This window comes from Arachis ipaensis, chromosome B2, assembly GCF_059453495.1.
Source record: "Arachis ipaensis isolate K30076 ecotype BB chromosome B2, ASM5945349v1, whole genome shotgun sequence".
NCBI classification, from domain to species: Eukaryota; Viridiplantae; Streptophyta; class Magnoliopsida; order Fabales; family Fabaceae; genus Arachis; species Arachis ipaensis.
In genome coordinates, this window is record NC_142437.1 from 16,998,100 (window position 1) to 17,017,524 (window position 19,425).

The following is a 19,425-nucleotide window of genomic DNA, read 5'->3' on the forward strand; positions in this document are numbered from 1 at the left end:
ATAATTGTGTTTTCCTTGTATGCTTTGTATATGTATGCAACCGAGAGATCCCTAATGCTGGCGGAGGTGACGCTGAGGGTAGTTCCATCTGGGGTTCTGTTCTATAGATGTATAGTTTATCCTTCCTTTCAATCTTGTGTATCCGTTTTATGCTGATCCGTACAAGTGTGATGCGATTTTTTTACTTTGTTTAGCTTTTTCTTTAAGGCTCCTAGTTATAATTCCTTTCAACTATATTACACACGTAGTTTTATTTTTAGAGGTCGTAGCGCCTCGCCACCTTTGATTTACATACTAGACATAAAATTTTGTGTGGTAGGGTGTTACATTAGGCATAGCCCAATACCCGCGTACGCATGCATTATCCATGTACGCACGCATATCAATATTTTCAAAAGCTGTTAAGTTCAGAAATCAGTTTTTCACACCAAACTTTAAACGCACATAACTTTTTTGTAAAAAATTATTTTTAGTTTGTTCTTCGAGCGTTATAAATTTCACGAACCCAATTTTCATTCAAGATAAGTTTCACAAGATTTGGGGGTCCAGAAACCAAGTTATAGTCCATCGAAGTTGGTTAAAAACAAGATTTTACCAAAAATTGACAATTCCTCTAGTTTTCAAAACTCTCTAACCAAAGCCAAATCAACCTCAACCAAAAACCAATATCAAAATATTACTACACATTACCAATCATTTCTCAATTACCTCTCAATCATTCCAATACCTATATTATTCAAAATTTCCATTTTCTCAACTTATTCAACAACTTCCTACTCTTAAGCCTACAATACCATCAATCATAATCACAAATCATTAATTACCATTCATTCCATAACATCATCACCACCTCCATCATACAAACTCATTCATTACAATAATAATTAGGTTTAATTACTCTGTTGGTTCCTATAATTTTGCGAAATTTTTAATTAGGTCCCTATACTTTTTTCCTTTTAATTGAGTCCTTGCACCAATTTTTTTTATTGGATCCCTATACTTTTTTTTCCTTTTAATTAGGTCCCTGCACCAATTTCTTTTAATTGGATCCTTATACAATTAAGCCTATTACTATCAAGAGGGATCTAATTGAAAAAAAGAATTGGTGCAGGGACCCAATTAAAAGGAAAAAAAAAGTATAGGGACCTAATTAAAAATTTCGCAAAACTATAGGGACCAACAAAGTAATTAAACCTAATAATTAACATATATTCCACCACATCAAAAATCATCATCAATCACATTTTATCCACATACTAAATCAAACCTTTATTCTAACAACCAATTCATGCAATTCAACCTATCTTAAGGTCCACTAGCCTAAGTTGCACACAACATTATATATTATCTACAAAAAACCGAAACCATACCTTGGCTGATTTCTCCAAAGTTCAAAACACCACAATTCAAGCTTCCAAGACTCCAAATCAATCCCAATAAGTTCCAGCCACCAAAGCTATATCCCAAGTGCTCTAATTCACGATTCAGCTTCAATTCCACGTAAATTCAATCTAATATCATACAATGTACCAAAATCAAACAATAGGGTTTACTAACTCATCAACTCACAAGGATTTAGTAATTTCTTACCTTGCCCACGGATGATTGGGGTGAAACCCAATGATTGGTCAATGCTAGATTGCACCTAAACCATCAAATCATGAAAATCTCTCAATATTCAAACCAAAAATGTGAATCTGAGTGGAAGGAAGAACTGGGCACGAAATCAAAGTTTCTTACCACTTTGTTTGAATATAATTGAAGAATTCAGCGTGGTCGACGCGTGGCCACAAACAGTGCGGAGATCGGAACTCCAAATCGAAAGTTATGAGCAATTGAATGTTGGAGTAAATAGTGTTTCTTTCTCTAGGGTTCTCTCTTCTTCTTCTTCTTCAGCGTGTCTCACCCTCTCTTTAATGAACTATTAGCAGAAAGTAGGGGTATGCATGGGCCGGCCCGGCCTGGTCCCGAACATTTTAGGGGCTAATTTGGTGTGATTTCAACAGGTCTAGGGTTGGATAAGGGTCTTAAAAATAGACCCGGTCATTGTTTCGGGTCGGGTCCGGGCCATAGATCGGGTCACCCGAACCCGACCCGGTGGCTCGGTCATCATACACAATTGATATTTTTTGTTATTAATAATGGATGATGGCTATTCTTATGTGGAATTTAAATATTGTAAACCTTAATATTTTATGTTATTAATCATTATAAGACTATAAGTTAATGTTTTATGTTTAAAATGCATATGACTTTAGACTAATGCATAATATTGTATTATTTGTATTGATTTAAATATTTGGTGCTATTAGATAATATTAGTATTGATTGTGGTTATGCTTTAATTTTAGAGAAGGGTTGGTTCTTGTTATATTTTTCTAAATGAATTTTACCATGTCAAATAATGGTTGGAGTCTTGGAAATTTGGATATTTTCACATGCTAGCTTACAAGAAGATATCAAGGTAATGTAATGTTAACGGCCCAGTTTTCACCCAGTTTTTACCCGGTATAATCGTGACCCGAAAGTGTTTAGATTTCATTGGGTCTATGACCGGGTTCGGGTCTAACAAATAGGCCCGGTATATATTTTGGGTCGGGTTTGGGTCACATCAAATCCGGTTTCACCCGACCCATGAACATCTCTAGCTGAAAGCTCCAAAGTGATAATTATATAGGTTGGGCTTGGCCCCAACTTGGCCCGGTTCAACAGGTTTAGTTCGTTGGCCTAATTTTCAGGCCAAAACTTTTAAAATTAGTGTTTTAATTCGTATTTTAATTATTTTTACTTCTCACATTATAAAATTTAATTTTCTAATATCCTTGACTCATAATTAATTTATTAGTTAATTATTTATTAATTTACGAAGTTTTACATATTAGGTCAGTGCTTAATATGATTTCCTAGAGTGTTTTGTGTTAGTATCTACTCATCAATACTAGTTATCTGATTTGGTAGTAACACTAGTGTTTTGAGTGTTTATGTTCACAACATCACTCACATCTCTGCACAATCATACAAAATTTATTTTGAGCTCCCATAGTCGACAATAACTAAGTTTACAAATAAGGAATATAAACAAAAATGGAAACAATTTTGCATATAATCACAATAAACATGGTGAGAACAACTATGGGAGAATGGTTATAGTATTGGTAACATTATATTCATTTAGAAAAGTAACTGATAATTATTCTCAGTAGTGAAAAATAACTATCAAAACCTATTATTTGGTTGTGGTAGTTATTGGAATGGCAATGAATATATAAGGGGGGAAATAGTATGGGTGATTCGTAGGCAAAAAATTCAATCAGAGTCTACGACCAATGTGTTAAAAAGAGTGTGTATCAAAAGTAGTAAAAAAATAGTGGAAAACAGACCACTCTCTAAAAAAATAGTTATTGTAATATTTGAATGTTATGGATTTGAAATAAAATTGAGCGACAGATCGATGATGACAAATTACTTTTTAATAAGTATATAGAGTAGGGTAACAGAGGCAATGATATCAAGAAAGTTGATTAGTTACATTAAAGGTATTATAAGGCTGTAAAAAGAACGATTAAAACATAATACAGAAGTACGTATATTGAAAAGTTTTTAAACATTTTGAATAGTTAACTTGAATACATCAACACGGTGAAAAATTGAAAATAGAAATTCAGAAAATTAATAAGTAATCAAAATATAAAAAAAATTGAAATGGAGTGAATTTTTTCAAACTTTAACAAATTGTATTTTGTATAAAACATTTTTTTTATCATTCTGTTTGATAGATGAAAACATATATGGTTACTTACATTACGAAACATGTGTATATTAAGCTAAAGACGCTAACAGAAAAAGGTACCAGCCGACTTAGTTAATGAAATAGATTTGCATCATCAAAAAAGCAGTACCTTTTGATAAGAATAACCATGAGATTGTTGTGTTGTAAAAGTCCACTGTAACAAATTCAACGTGATCCCTCCACATTGTACATTTCACCAATTAAATAGAGAAAAATTAGACTTCAATACAACATGATAGTAAATTAGACTTACAAGAATTCACAAAAATATACCAGGCAAGGAGAAGCACAAATTCCACATTCTAGAAGCCAATATTGAGAAAATTTTAGCATAAAAAATAGCAAGGTTTCCACAAACCTTATGGAAATAAAAAATAATATTAAATTAGATTATTACATTTGTAAACATGGAAGACACCCCATTATCAGATTCTGTGTGTTTTTATTCAACTTCAAATTAGAAAAATACATTTGTAAATAGTTTTGCAAAATAAAAAAAAGTGATTATAAAAGAGTATAAACATCTGTTCAAAGTGAATACAAATAGCATTAGAAATCCAAATATCTTATTGAAATTCACAATTCCTTTTCATCTTATGAACAACATCCTCACTCAAATTAATGTTCAACAATACCAACAGCCAAAACAACACTATAAAAAATTCAAAATTACTCTTATGAGCATCATAAAAGAGAGAGAGAGAAAAAAAATGAACATTAATGGAAAAAAGGAAAAACACCTGTACAATACGAATACAAGTAGCATTAGAACTCCATAGATCTGATATAAGTTCCTAATTTTTTTTCATCTTCTGAGCTGCATTCTTACTCAAACGAACCTTCAACAATATCAACGGTGAAAACAACATCATCAAAATTACTCTTCACCCTAAATTAACACACAAATGCACACAAGCCAAAACTAACAACACCAGAAAATTAAGTTTAAAAAAGTTGAAGTATAATCAGATCACAATTTCACCAAGATAGCTACTAATTACAACATTTTTGAGTAGTTATTTTCCCAGAAAACAAAATTTTAACATCAACTTATATCAAAATCAGTAAGGTGAAAAAGTTAATGGTAGTATATTGTGTTCTATAATACTAATAACAATCATCAAAACTAAAAAGTAAATTAATAAGGAGATCATACATCAGCTCAATTAAGTTTTGGTGATCTTGCCCGATCATATTTGACGCTCGGCGAATCAGCAATTGAACAAATTGGATCACATAATTAAAAACAAATATTATCAAGCCATAACAAACATATAATTTTGTACGATTATTCAAATTGAACTCTGGAAATGCAAATCCCAAAGATTCAAGCCGATCACTGAATGTTTTAATGCATGCAAGCTTCAACCAAAAATTGTGTTCAAGATAGCATTTGCCTAATTTTTTTCAAACATTTTGGATGATACGCATTCAACATACATAATTGAATCTGATCGATCAATGTAGAAGGGTAGAAATGAATTTTTTCAAATTAATGATGACTACAAATATCTTCACCTACACATTATATATATAATGTGGCTCTGTGATCCACTAGAAGAAAGGATCATATATGTTCACCCTTATCTTTTATCCAAACTTATTAAAAATGGTGGACATATGTTGAAATATTAAAATGCATTATTTATAGTTTATGTGGCCTTTTGTCATTGGGTTGACACATGACATAAAAAATATATAACAAAAACTAATAATTCTCTCCCCTAAGTGAGTTAATGCATCATCGTTCTCTTTTTTTCACGAATTTATTTCTATAGGAATAAATAGCATTATAATGATATCAACCAGGCATTAACTATTCGTAATGGAGTAAGCCTTCTTGATCTGCAATAACATACTCAAATTGAACGATTGATTTTTATGACCAGATATGCTCATAGCATTGTGTCCAAATCCAGACCTTTTTTTAGTTTCTTTAGTATTAGTTTTCATGCTTGAACCTATTAGTCATACAGATTACAAATAAAGTACCCGCGCGTAGCAAGGGTGCACGTGGGTGATGCTTTAGTAATTTTTAGAAGAAAAGTATGTTTAGATATAAAATTAAAAGTCCTTATTATTTCATCTTACATATTTTTTTTAATAAGTAATGAGACGTGATGTGACAACCTAAAAAAAACAAACTAACAAGGAACTCCTTTAAGAAAGTAAAAACAAATGGAATCAGCAAAAAAAAATAAAGAAATACAAGGGAAACAGAAGAAAAAATGACATTCTAAGTTTCCAATTGTAGATTGTGTCCATGCCATGTCAATCTGTCAGCAGAGATATTTGTTTCATGATATTGATGGTGGATGCTCCAACTACTAAATTTATTGCTCTGCTCTTTACTAGTTAGAACCAAAGCTCTTGTGGAATGCAAGTCAATAAGTCTTGATGATAGAGTAACTGCGACCTTGGAGTCCACTTTTTTACAAATATGAATGTGTTCGAGGCTTAAGGCCAAGTCTAAACTAAGTAGAATACCCTAGAGTTTTTCCATAGTCACTATACCATTGCCCAAGTTTGCACTAAAGTAGGCCAAAAACTTACTATTATGGTCTCTGAGATCATACACCATCACAGGCAGCCTTACCTTCTTCTATAATTGTGCCATATGTGTTCAATTTTATGTAAGAGTGAATCGAGAGATCTAACAAATATATTTTTCAATAAAAGTTTTAACCTATGTCTCACCTAAGCAACTTTCTCCTTTGCTCGACTGCAATCTTTTGCCAAATAGGTAGCTAACTTAGAGATTTTTCTCTCATATAACACATTATAATTACTAAATATCAATTTATTTCGACGATACAAAAAAAAAACATATATTACTAGTGAAGAGAAAGGGCAAGAGAATTTCTTGGCGGTAGAATTGAGTTGATAAATTCTCTAATAATCATAGAAAGAGAGGTTGAATGCTCTTCCACGTGTAGTAGGCGACTCTAGCTACAATTACAAAGAACGTAGGATAAACACTACGACGAAAAATTATAGATACATCAGAGATAACATTTTTTATGTTGTACAAAAAATATTTTTTCTATAGATAGAAGCTATTGAATAGTGCACACAGAAATTATATTAATTAGGGTTGGAGGTATTTTGTAACCTTGAAATTCTTTTAACAAAATTCAAAAGAAAATAATTTCTTAACTAAACTTGCATAAAGATGAGTTATGCCTGGTTCAAATAATCTAGGTTTATGATAATAATTTTAATTTTACAAAAAAATTAACTCTACGTCCAAAAATATGAATCTAGTTTTATGATTATAACCAACATAGTCAAAATGAATAAGTTTATTGCATTGGACATCAGTCAATTATATTAAATTTTTAGCTAAAATTCATTAGTCAACTGGAATTATAATAAGGTTCAATTGATTAATTGAGAATATAAGATAGCGAGTTAATATTAATTCATATGTAATTTTTATAATATTAATTTTATAAAGTATTTTTTAAATTAAGAAAAAAATATTATTTTAATATTTTAAATATAAATATAAATATAAATATCTATTATAAAAGAAAATAGAACTGATTTTCTAATATGAAAAAGTATTTAGCGAAACATGTTGAAATAGATCTGCATAGAGTAATTGCATTAATATAGTATCAGAGCAAAACACAAGTTATGTTTTGTGTAAAATATTATTTTTTGATTTTCTTTACATGCAAAATATAGGTTATGATTTGTATACTATAATATTTTTTTATTTTCCTTGCCTGCAAAATACAGATTATGTTTTGTAATTTTTTTATTATTTTTATATAACCTGCAAAATGCAGGTTTGTATTTTGTATTGTTTTTCTTTTCAAAAATTAGAGTAAAGTGAAAAAAAATTCCTGAGAATTTACACTTCAGACAGATTAATTCTTAAAAAAAAAAGAGTACCAATAAAGTCTTCAAGAATAGTATATGTGGAAACAATACCTTCAAATTAGTTCTTATGATTAGGGTAGAAGGTCTTAATTTTGATCTAACTTGTCCACATTTATTATCTTGGAAGACTTTATTCGTAATTTTTTTCATTAGAGATTAACCTATCCAAAATGTAAATCTTCATGGGTTTATTTGTCACTTTACTCTAAAAATCATAAAACGTAGGTTGTGTTTTTAAAAATGTAAGTTGGTTTTAATGAATTTAAATATTTTAATCTGAGAGTTTTGCCTATAAATATCATTGCTATTTATTTCCTGCATGCTTGTGAATTTTTGGTGATAATTAGTAGTGTAAAAAAAATTAGGTAAGGTTGAAGCTATGCAAGGTACTGCAAATTTGCGAGTGTATTATAACGGTGAGATCATACCCACACACACATGAGGGAGTGATTTTTGTGTGCGAATCTCCATTTTTTTTTTGTTATTCTATACACCATGAGTTTTGCAGAGTTACAAAATAATCTTTGTAATAATATACAAATTCACATTTCAAAGAGGGTAAGCAACATTTTATATAGGAATTTGGTTGTTGTATTTGGTGGGCTAATACAGTTTCAAATGATGACCATCTCTGATGATGCATGTATGTAGCAGATATTTTATATTTATCAACAAAATCGATTTCACATGCCAATGATAGAGTTATACGTTGAATTTGAACAACATATGTGCCTGGATGCAGTTGACGACGAGTTAGATATGGATAAGATCAGGGACATAGGTTGGAAAGAAGATAAAAATGACAGTGAAGAGGAATTCGAAGCCAAGTACGAAGTCGATGACAAAAAGAATGATGGTAACGAGTCAGACAGTCCGATAGTGCAAAATGAAGTAGAAACAGTTGTCAACCAGCATCCCTTTAGTGTTTTTTCTTTTATGCGAGTTTTGGATCTTGAAACCATGCATACTCCGGAATTTCTTGAGTATGCGAATATGGGTATGTTATGTTTTTTTAATAAAGTTACCGTTGATTTCTTTATTTAGCGTTGAAAGACTAATGATGGTTCGCATTTGATTTGTGAAAGCAATGCAGTGGCAGAAGACAATGAGTTTAGTATCAAAATGGAATTTCATTATAGAGAGTCGGTGATCTTTACAATCAAAAGTTACACTATCTTTAAATGAGTCGATTACACCATGTATGAGTTGGAGCTGCAGATATTCTATGCAAAATGCAAGTGGTAAGTAGATCATATGATTGGCTTATTCGAGCTAGCTTGATTCGAAAGAAATGTTGTTGGGAGACCCGGAGATACAATGGCAAACACATGTATACAATAGGGATGATTTCACAAGATCATGTCAAGTTGCACTCAGACAAGATTATAAATGCTATCAGATCATTGGTTGAAGCAGGCCCATCATTAAAGATGAAATCTGTAACACCCTAACTACCAAAGCTCACGTTTCCGGCTGCGCGACTCTGATAGCTCGGACATTACGACGACACTTATACTATTTAATACTAAAATATGAGCCTGTTTAAAACTTTAAACCGTAATACCGCTCCCAAAAATACTTTTGTTCGATAACGTACATCCATAAATACCATACAACTTACAACAACTTATAAAGAGTACATCCATATATATACATAAATATATATAAATAATATTACAAGCAATAACCAATACAATTCCTATCCCTCTTACAGAATATATCAAGATAAAGGCGAGGGTTCAATAAATCATAACTAAAATAATACAGAGTATCTCAACAACAACTAAATAAACTCTTCGTGACTTCTACGCCCATATCCTGAAAGGGAAAAAATGTAGGGGGGGTGAGAACATCATCCTCGAAAGGGTTCTCAGTAGAGGGTTTTTGGGAATTACTGTAATAGGATACGTGAAGATAAACCATACCAGTGATTAATAACCGTCTTATGCCTCTTTTCAAAAACAACGATTTTCAATAAAAGTAAAGTCGAAAATCTTTTCTGAAAGAGGAACCATTCAATTCTCAAAAACTCAAAAGCCTTTCAAAAAGGTTTATCTATACTGAACCAAAATAGCCTTTCATATCTTTCCAAACCGGAAACACACAAAACCGAAACCAACCATCGGTCCATCTCATTTCAACCACGGCCCTAGGCCCAAGCAATCCAACCATCAACCAATCACCATAATCCAACAGAATCTCAGTCGCAAACACAAGTAGGAAGGTTCAAGCACAAACAAACAGTTACAGCAAGTAGAATAATTAGCAGTTAATCACATAGGCAAACCAAGTACAATATGCACACCCAAACAATGTCACATAGATGCATATGATGCATGCCTGTCCCTAGTGGCTAATGATATCATCTGTCGGTTATATAGCCAACCGACACGTCCTGGTAGCTAACCATGGACAGAAACACCCATCGCGGAGCAAGTAGGTTTGAGCTACAACCCCATTGCTACTACCCACTCAACCCAGAGCCAGTGGAATAACCACTACTGCGGCTACTACCCAGGCGGGTGTTTAAAAGCTCAACCTGGAGCGAGTGGAATCACCACTACTACCGCTACTACCCAGGCGTCACAATCTCTGACCTGGAGCAAGTGGGACGAACCACAATCCTTGCTACAACCCAGGTATCTCAAGCATATATTCATTCAGTCCCAGCCATGGATTAACATCCATCTTAGCCATCCGGCTTAAATTCATAATTCATAATCAGCCATACGGCCCATAACTCATTCGGCAATCAGCCATAAATCAATATCATACACAGCCATTCCGGCTCATAACAGAACAGCACCTCCACCATTCAACATCATCAAATTCATAAATCGGCATTCAAGCCATAAATCACTTTTCTCAATTCATTCACTTTGAAATCAAGTTTCAACTCTTTTCAGCATCGGCTTTAAAGATCTCATTTCTCAATTCATCTCAGGCTCATAAGCCACTTTTACTCAAAGTAAGTTCCCCTTTTAAAAACAATGCCACTCTCGGCATCCTCTTTCCACAACTCCCATAATCATGGCAAGTTAAAGATTCATTTTGAAACATTCAAAATCATCCATCCAACAATGGGATTTTATAACAAAGTTTCTCGGCAAGGTCCCAAGTCCTTAGGGGAGAATAGCATAACTCATTTCGCCAAATTTATTTAAAATCATTAAAACCTTGGCTTTCCGATTTGAGTAATAAAATAGGATCTAAGCCAAACCGAGTCACGTAATCATTTAATTCTTTCAAAGCCGTTTCCTTTACTTAGGCAAAATCAGCTTTAACCCCCATGATAAATTCTAAAGCGTTTCAACTGTTCAAAATTGTTTTAGTCTTGCAAGAATTCAGAATTCAAAGAATACTTAAAACCTTTCTCAAAACATTTCAAAATGAAACTTGTCAATAGACATTCAGGTCCTTTCAAAATCATTAAAACTTCTTTAATTGAAACCCCCAAGTCAAATTTAAAGGCATTGCCCTTGTCACATTTAAAACAACTTTAAAACATAAGTTTCACCTAAATAACTTTCTCCTGAAAGAGATACAATGCCTTTCTTACGAAGCAAGACTAAATCACAATTTTCTCTTTAATAATTCATTTCAAAAGCATGAATCATCCTTTTCTTGATAATTCAAATAAAATAGTAGAAGTCTTTAACTCATCATTTTTCCAAACAACATTTTAATAAAGACTCGGATTTTATAGAAATTCCGGCAGCATCTCCCCTAAAACTTGGACTTTGCCACCCGGTTCGGGTCCCAACTAAACCATTTCACAATCCTTTTCAACAGCCAAAATTTCAAAAATCAGTCCAAGGCAAGCCAAAATCCAATAGTCATCTCAATTCCATATTTCAAGAAAATCGTTTCAACATCAAATCATTATCAGCTGAATAAACTCATTTCTAAAGCTTTAAAGAAACGGTTCAACAACAATCATTTATCAAAAACCAGATCATTTAAAGCCAGCCAGGCTGAAATCAAGAGTGTAATCTATTTTACACATTCTCAAAAAACCCATTCAATTCAAATCAATTTCCAATGGATTCAACTCGATCTCAAAGCTTTAAAAGAATCAATTTCAAAAGCATTTCGTTTCACAAAGCCACACAATAGTCGAGTCAAACAAACACCCATAATCATACAAAACAACCAAACAATACAAAGGACTGATACAATCACCAAATACACATCCTCACATCAGTACCCATATGTAATAATTCCAATATACAAAATATAGTTTTCGGAAAGTGCCCCTACCTCAAAATGCAATTCCATAACCCAACGTCTCAGAGTCCTTTCTGCTTCAACCCGAACTGACGGCGACTAAAACCTCAGCTCCCAGTCACGTTCGCAATAACCATAGCAACACTAATCGCAACATACAATAATCAGGACTCAACCCCATGTTATCAAAACTCATATTCATTAACCGAACACAACAGAATACTAACGCGAGGCTTTCCGAACATAAATACTTACTGAACTAGCGAAATGAAGTAGCTGCGATTTTGAACAGGCCCGGCAACGGTTCCGGCGGCGGCCAGAAGCTCCGGTGGATCAACTATAAAAACTGCGCAGCGTTAAAACCTTCTCAAAATCCAAAAAGGCAGAAACCTCAAATAAAACCCTTACCGGCATACTTTTCCGGCACGGCAGCAAGGTCTCAAGTGGCAGAAGCTTAGCCCGAAGCTTTGGCGGTGTTTTCAGCAGCCACAACGACTTCTCCGGCGACCGTACACAGCGGACTCTAACCAGCGGCGGCTAGGAGGCCGGCGGCCGTGGCGACAGCTTTTGACGGCAGCAAGGGCGGCGGAATAACCTACCACCATCGCGCATCACCCTCTCTGTAAGCTCCCTCGTGCGCGTTCTTCTCCCATTCGTGCCTCCAACGGCACCGACGAGGCAGCTTCTGTGGCGACGGCAAGGAGGTTCGGCGACGGCAAGGATGTCCGGCGACGGTGACACAGGCGGAGATGGCTTCCCTTGTCGCGCTCTCTGATGAGCGGATAATTTATACGCTTTTTGGCATTGTTTTTAGTATGTTTTTAGTAGAATCTAGTTACTTTTAGGGATGTTTTCATTAGTTTTTATGTTAAATTCACATTTCTGGACTTTACTATGAGTTTGTGTGTTTTTCTGTGATTTCAGGTATTTTCTGGCTGAAATTGAGGGACTTGAGCAAAAATCAGATTCAGAGGTTGAAGAAGGACTGCTGATGCTGTTGGATTCTGACCTCCCTGCACTCAAAATAGATTTTCTGGAGCTACAGAACTCAAAATGGCGCGCTTCTGGTTGCGTTGAAAAGTAGACATCTAGGACTTTCCAGAAATATATAATAGTCTATACTTTGCCCAAGTTTAGATGACACAAACTGGCGTTCAACGCCAGCTCTCTGCCCAATTCTGGCGTCCAGCGCCAGAAACAAGTTGCAAAGTGGAGTTCAACGCCCAAAATGGCACAAAAGCTGGCGTTTAACTCCAAGAATGACCTCTCCACGTGTAGACTTCAAGCTCAGCCCAAGCACACACCAAGTGGGCCCCGGAAGTGGATTTATGCATCAATTACTTACTTCTGTAAACCCTAGTAGCTAGTTTATTATAAATAGGACCTTTTACTATTGTATTAGACATCTTTGGATTATCTTTTGATCCTTTGATCATCCTTGGACGCCTGGTTCTTAGATCAGAGGGGCTGGCCATTCGGCCATGCCTGGACCTTTCACTTATGTATTTTCAAACGGTAGAGTTTCTACACTCCATAGATTAAGGTGTGGAGCTCTGCTGTTCCTCAAAGTTTAATGCAAAGTACTACTATTTTTCTATTCAATTCAACTTATTCCGCTTCTAAGATATTCATTCGCACTTCAACCTGAATGTGATGAACGTGACAATCATCATCATTCCCTATGAACGCGTGCCTGACAACCACTTCCGTTCTACCTTCGATTGAATGATTATCTCTTGGATCTCCTAATCAGAATCTTCGTGGTGTAAGCTAGATTGATGGCGGCATTCATGAGAGTCCGGAAAGTCTAAACCTTGTCTGTGGTATTTCGAGTAGGACTCTGGGATTGAATGACTGTGACGAACTTCAAACTCGCGAGTGCTGGGCGTAGTGACAGATGCAAAAGGATAGTAAATTCTATTCCAGTATGATCGAGAACCTCCAAGATGATTAGCCATGCAGTGACAGCGCATCGGACCATTTTCACAGAGAGGAATAGGATGCAGTCATCGACAAGGGTGATGCCTCTAGACGATTAGCCGTGCTGTGACAGAGCATTTGGACCATTTTCCCGAGAGGATTAAAAGTAGCCATTGACAACGGTGACATCCTTACAAAAATCCAGCCATGGAAAGGAGTAGGATTGATTGGATGAAGGCAGCAGGAAAACAGAGGTTCAGAGGAACGAAAGCATCTCTATGCGCTTATCTGAAATTCTCACCAATGATTTACATAAGTATTTCTATCCTTCTTTTATTATTTATTTTCGAAAACTCCATAACTATTTTATATCCGCCTGACTGAGATTTACAAGGTGACCATAGCTTGCTTCAAGCCGACAATCTCCGTGGGATCGACCCTTACTCACGTAAGGTTTATTACTTGGACGACCCAGTGCACTTGCTGGTTAGTTGTATCGAAGTTGTGACAAATTATGAATTGAGATTAGAGCACCAAGTTTTTGGAGCCATTACCAGAGATCACAATTTCGCGCACCAAGTTTTTGGCGCCGTTGCCGGGGATTGTTCGAGTTTGGATAACTGACGGCTCATCTTGTTGCTCAGATTGGGTAACTTTCTTTTTGTTTTCTTTTCAAAAAGTTTTCAAAAATTTTTCAAAAATCTTTCAAAATTTTCTTCTTTGTTTTCGAAAAAAATTTTTTAAAATAAAAATGTTTTCAAAAAAAATATATTTTTCTTCAGAATTTTTAAATGAATTCTAGTGTTTCATGAAGCATGTTGAAGCCTGGCTGGCTGTAGGGCATGTTAGGCGTGTCATGTCTGAGTTACATACTAAAGCTTGGCTGGCTATTAGGCCATGCCTGACCCTTTGATTGGAGCTTTAGACTAAAGAGCATAAGATTCCTGGAATTCATATAAAAAATTTTGGAATCCTTATTTTTCTTTTTCAAAATGATTTTCGAAAAAATTAAAAGAAAATACAAAAAAAATCATAAAATCATAAAAAAAAATCAAAAATATTTTTCATGTTTCTTGTTTGAGTCATGTGTCATGTTATAAGTGTGGTGTCAATTGCATATTCATCTTGCATTTTTCAAAAAAAAAAAAAAAAATCACGCATTCATAGTGTTCTTCATGATCTTCAAGTTGTTCTTGGTAAGTCTTCTTGTTTGATCTTTGCATTTGCATGTTTTGTGTTTTTTCTTGTTTTTCATATGCATTTTTGAATTCTTAGTGCCTAAGCATTAAAGATTTCTAAGTTTGGTGTCTTGCATGTTTTCTTTGCATTAAAATTTTTTTCAAAAATGTGTTCTTGATGTTCATCATGATCTTCATAGTGTTCTTGGTGTTCATCTTGACATTCATAGCATTCTTGCATGCATCACATGTTTTGATCTAAAATTCTCATGCATTGCATCATTTTCATGTTTCTCTCTCTCATCATTAAAAATTCAAAAATCAAAAAATATATTTCCCTTTTTCTCTCTTAAAATTTCGAAAATTAGATTTGACTTTTTCAAAAATTTTTAAAAATCTTGTTTTTTTTTTATGAGTCAAATCAAATTTTCAATTTAAAAATCTCATCTTTTTCAAAAATCTTTTTCAAAAATCAAATCTTTTTCATTTTTCTTAGTTATTTTTTATAAAAATATTTTTCAAAAATATTTTTCTTATCTTTATCACATAATTTTCGAAAATAACATCATCAATTAATATTTTGATTCAAAAATTTCAAGTTTGTTACTTACTTGTTAAGAAAGATTCAAACTTTAAGTTCTAGAATCATATCTTGTGATTTCTTGTGAATCAAGTCATTAATTGTGATTTTAAAAAATCAAATCTTTTTCAAAACTAATTTCAATCATATATTTTCAAAAAAATATCTTCTTATCTTACCTTTTTCAAAAATTTGATTTCAAAATATCTTTTCTAACTTCTTATCTTCTTATCTTTTCAAAATTGATTTTCAAAATTTGTTTCAACTAACTAACTAACTTTTTGTTTGTTTCTTACCTTTTTCAAAACTACCTAACTAACTCTCTCTCTCTCTAATTTTCGACAATATCTCCCTCTCTTTTTCAAAACTTCTTTTTAATTAACTAATTATTTTAATTTTGGATTTTAATTTTCGAAAATTACTAACCTTTTTCAAAAACTATTTTCGAAAATCACTAACTCTTTTTCAAAAATTATTTTCGAAATTTCTCCCTCTCCCATCTTATTCTATTTATTTATTTATCTACTAACATCTCCTCATTTCAATTCACTGCTCCTATCCTTACCATTGTGTTTGGATTCTTCATTCTTCTTCACCCCTATTCCTTTTCTTTTTCTACTAACAATAAGGAACCTCTTTACTGTGACATAGAGGATTCCTCTTCTTTTCTTGTTCTCTTCTCTTTCTTATGAGCAAGAACAAAGAAAAAGGCATTCTTGTTGAAGCTGATCAAGAACCTAAAAGGACTCTGAAGAGGAAACTAAGAGAAGCTAAATTACAACAATCCAGAGACAACCTTATTGAAAATTTCGAACAAGTAAAGGAGATGGCAGCCGAACCCAACAACAATAATGCAAGGAGAATGCTTGGTGACTTTACTGCACCAAATTCCAATTTACATGGAAGAAGCATCTCCATCCCTACCATTGGAGCAAACAATTTTGAGCTGAAACCTCAGCTAGTTTCTTTGATGCAACAGAACTGCAAGTTTCATGGACTTCCATCTGAAGATCCTTTTCAGTTCTTAACTGAATTCTTGCAGATCTGTGATACTGTTAAGACTAATGGAGTAGATCCTGAAGTCTACAAGCTCATACTTTTCCCTTTTGCTGTAAGAGACAGAGCTAGAGTGTGGTTGGACTCTCAACCTAAAGATATCCTGAACTCTTGGGATAAGCTGGTCACGACTTTCTTAGCCAAGTTCTTTCCTCCTCAAAAGCTGAGCAAGCTTAGAGTGGATGTTCAAACCTTCGGACAGAAAGAAGGTGAATCCCTCTATGAAGCTTGGGAAAGATACAAGCAGCTGACCAAAAAGTGTCCTTCTGACATGCTTTCAGAATGGACCATCCTGGATATATTCTATGATGGTTTATCTGAGCTATCAAAGATGTCATTGGATACTTCTGCAGATGGATCCATTCACCTAAAGAAAACGCCTGCAGAAGCTCAAGAACTCATTGACATGGTTGCTAATAACCAGTTCATGTACACTTCTGAGAGGAATCCTGTGAATAATGGGACGCCTATGAAGAAGGGAGTTCTTGAAATTGATACTCTGAATGCCATATTGGCTCAGAACAAAATATTGACTCAGCAAGTCAATATGATTTCTCAGAGTCTGAATGGAATGCAAGCTGCATCCAACAGTACTCAAGAGGCATCTTCTGAAGAAGAAGCTTACGATCCTGAGAACCCTGCAATAGCAGAGGTGAATTACTTAGGTGAACCTTATGGAAACACCTATAACTCATCATGGAGAAATCATCCAAATTTCTCATGGAAGGATCAAAAGCCTCAACAAGGCTTTAATAATGGTGGAAGAAATAGGTTTAACAATAGTAAACCTTTTCCATCATCCACTCAGCAACAGACAGAGAATTCTGAGCAGAATCCATCTAGCTTAGCAAACTTAGTCTCTGATCTATCTAAGGCCACTGTGAGTTTCATGAATGAAACAAGGTCCTCCATTAGAAATTTGGAGGCACAAGTGGGCCAGCTGAGTAAGAAGATCACTGAAATCCCTCCCAGTACTCTCCCAAGTAATACAGAAGAAAATCCAAAGAGAGAGTGCAAGGCCATTGATATTACCAAAATGGCCGAACCCAAAGAGGGAGAGGAGGACGTGAATCCCAGTGAGGAAGACTTCCTGGGACGTCCAATGATCAATAAGGAGTTTCTCTCTAAGAAACCAAAGGAATCTGAGGCTCATCTAGAGACCATAGAGATTCCATTGAACCTCCTTATGCCCTTCATGAGCTCTGATGAGTATTCCTCTTCTAAAGAGAATGAGGATGTCACTGAAGAGCAAGCTGCCAAGTTCCTTGGTGCAATCATGAAGTTGAATGCCAAATTATTTGGTATTGAGACTTGGGAAGATGAACCTCCCTTGTTCACCAATGAACTAAGTGATCTGGATCAACTGACATTGCCTCAGAAGAAACAGGATCCTGGAAAGTTCATAATACCTTGTACCATAGGCACCATGCTCTTTGAAAAGGCTCTGTGTGACCTTGGTTCAGGGATAAACCTCATGCTCCTCTCTGTAATAGAGAAACTGGGAATCTATGGGGTGCAAGCTGCTAAAATCTCATTAGAGATGGCAGACAATTCAAGAAAATAGGCTTATGGACAAGTAGAGGACGTGTTAGTAAAGGTTGAAGGCCTTTACATCCCTGCTGATTTCATAGTCCTAGACACTGGAAAGGAAGAGGATGAATCCATCATCCTAGGAAGGCCTTTCCTAGCCACAGCAAGAGCTGTGATTGATGTGGACAGAGGAGAATTGATCCTTCAATTAAATAAGGACAACCTTGTATTTACAACTCAAGGATCTCTCTCTGCATCCATGGAGAGGAAGCAGAAAAAGCTTCTCTCAAAGCAGAGTCAACCAAAGCCCCCACAGTCAAACTCTAAGTTTGGTGTTGGGAGGCCACAACCAAACTCTAAGTTTGGTGTCAAACCCCCATATCCAAACTCTAAGTTTGGTGTTGGGAGGTCTCAACAAAGCTCTGCACATCTGTGAGGCTCCATGAGAGCCCACTGTCAAGCTATTGACATTAAAGAAGCGCTTGTTGGGAGGCAACCCAATGTTTATTTATCTAATTTTTGTTTTTCATGTTTTCTTAGGTTCATGATCATGTGGAGTCACAAAATAAATGAAAAATTTAGAAACAGAATCAAAAACAGCGGAAGAAAAATCACACCCTGGAGGAAGCACCTGTCTGGCGTTCAACGCCAGAACAGAGCATGGTTCTGGCGCTGAACGCCCAAAATGGGCAGTATCTGGGCGCTGAATGCCCAAAATGGGTAGCATCTGGGCGCTGAACGCCAGAATTGCACCCTGGAGAAGAGCTGGCGCTGAACGCCCAGAACAAGCATGGTTCTGGCGTTCAACGCCAGAAATGGGCAACAAATGGGCGTTGAACGACCAAAATGGGCACCAACCTGGCGCTGAACGCCCAGAGTTGTGTGCAAGGGCATTTTACATGCCTAATTTGGTGCAAGGTTGTAAATCCTTGAACACCTCAGGACCTGTGGACCCCACAGGATCATCTCAGGATCTGTGGACCCCACAGGATCCCCACCTACCTTCACTCACTCTCTTCTCTCTTCTCAATCATCCTCTATTCCCAATAAACACTCTTCCCCAAAACCCTTCACCTATCACCTCCATCCCTCTTCCCTATTAACCCTTCACCACTCACATCCACCCACTCTTCCCCATAAACCTACCCAATAAACTCCACCTACCTTCAAAATTCAAAATCAATTTCCCACCCAAACCCACCCATATGGCCGAACCTTAACCCCCTCCCTTCCCTATATAAAGCCTTCCATTCTTC

General features: G+C 35.2%; 1 non-coding gene across 1 annotated transcript; it reads right to left on the reverse strand.

Moving 5' to 3' along the window:
* Nucleotides 1-16,808: 16,808 nt before the first annotated feature.
* LOC148573145 (small nucleolar RNA R71) lies at nt 16,809-16,916 on the reverse strand. The gene has a single exon (XR_015906408.1). It is a non-coding gene; the product is annotated as a small nucleolar RNA R71 (small nucleolar RNA).
* Between the last annotated feature and the right edge of the window lie 2,509 nt (nt 16,917-19,425).